Here is a 1,887-nt window from a genome sequence, read left to right as displayed (position 1 = left end):
CTTTTTTTTCCCTCTCAGAATTCTGAGTTTACAATCTCACATCTTGGAATTATAATTATTTTTTTCTTCTTCTCAGAATTCTGAGGTTATATCTCACAATTCAGACTTTTTTTTCTCTCTCTCGGAATTCCAAGTACACATTTCAAAATTCTGATTCTTTTTTTCTTTTTTTTCTCAGAATTCTGAGTTTACATCTCACAATTTGGACTTTTTTCGCTGAATTCCAAGTTTGCATTTTGGAATTCTGACTCTCTGTTTTTCATCTCAGAATTCTGAGGTTATATCTCACAATTCAGACTTTTTTTTTCTCTCTCTCGGAATTCCAAGTACACATTTCAAAATTCTGATTCTTTTTTTCTTTTTTTTCTCAGAATTCTGAGTTTACATCTCACAATTTGGACTTTTTTCGCTGAATTCCAAGTTTGCATTTTGGAATTCTGACTCTGTTTTTCATCTCAGAATTCTGAGTTTAGGGGCCCTATCATACACCCGGGTGCAATGCGGCATCAGGCACGATGCAGGTGTTTTTTGCTAGTTTCAGCATGACGCAGTTATTTTCATCGTATCGTTTTCTGGTCTGAAAACGAGGCGTGTTCATGAGCATTGTTGAGGCGTTGCTATTTTGAGGCAACTGAAATAGACTGCGCCATTGACCAACTAAGACCTGGTCTAAAGTCAATGGCGCAGTATTTATTTTTTGTTTTTTAATTCTGAGTTTACATCTCACAATTTGGACTTTTTTCGCTGAATTCCAAGTTTGCATTTTGGAATTCTGACTCTGTTTTTCATCTCAGAATTCTGAGTTTAGGGGCCCTATCATACACCCGGGTGCAATGCGGCATCAGGCACGATGCAGGTGTTTTTTGCTAGTTTCAGCATGACGCAGTTATTTTCATCGTATCGTTTTCTGGTCTGAAAACGAGGCGTGTTCATGAGCATTGTTGAGGCGTTGCTATTTTGAGGCAACTGAAATAGACTGCGCCATTGACCAACTAAGACCTGGTCTAAAGTCAATGGCGCAGTATTTATTTATTGTTTTTGTTATTTAACAAAATAACATGCATACACACTGCTTATTACACACACAGGGATATGCAGCAGCACACAAACATGTCAAATATTACAAATTAAATTATTACAATGTAAAAGATTATTATTGTGTAGCCTACATAAAAATAAAAATTCCTACATGTCATAATGGATAGTCATTGCATGTATCAGAATTAGGCTGCCTATTTGTTCGCGCACGAGCAGCTCCGTTTCATCTCTGGAGACGCGTTCTGTCTTTGCGCTTGCAAATTCCGCCGTGTAAATAGCAAATCCGCCATGGCACGAGCGCAACTGGCTCTTAAAGGGAATGGGAGATGAGACTCTGATTGGTTTATTGCACGTTATGCCCAAAACACCCCCATGACTCATTAACAGAATAGGGACAACCCTTTTAGATCATGCGCGCCGACCATTTTTGACCAGCAAAAGTGGATTCGGACACACCCTAAGTGCACCTGCACCTTTCGCTTTAGACCATGTGCTTGGATTGTTAAAATAGGGCCCTAGATCCCACAATTTGGACTTTCTCTCGGAATTCCAAGTTTTCATATCGGAATTCTGACTCTTTTCTTCTCCTTCTTCATAGAATTTTGAGTTTACATCTCACAATTGTGACTTTTTTCTCAGAATTCTGAGTTTACATCTCACAATTCTGTCATTTTTTTTCTCTCAGAATTTCAAGTTTATATCTCTCAAATCTGAGTTTAACTCACAATATTTTTATATAGATACTGTATATACATTTTCAATATAAATTTAGGATTGCAAGAAAAAAAATCTGAATTGTGAGATAAAAAGTCACAGTTACCTACCTACCTATCTATCTATCTATCTATC

This window comes from Sinocyclocheilus grahami, unplaced genomic scaffold (genome assembly GCF_001515645.1).
Source record: "Sinocyclocheilus grahami isolate Dianchi unplaced genomic scaffold, SAMN03320097.WGS_v1.1 scaffold159.1, whole genome shotgun sequence".
Classification (NCBI taxonomy): domain Eukaryota; kingdom Metazoa; phylum Chordata; class Actinopteri; order Cypriniformes; family Cyprinidae; genus Sinocyclocheilus; species Sinocyclocheilus grahami.
The sequence above is the reverse complement of the archived record's forward strand: the minus strand, read 5'-3'. Positions refer to the sequence as shown.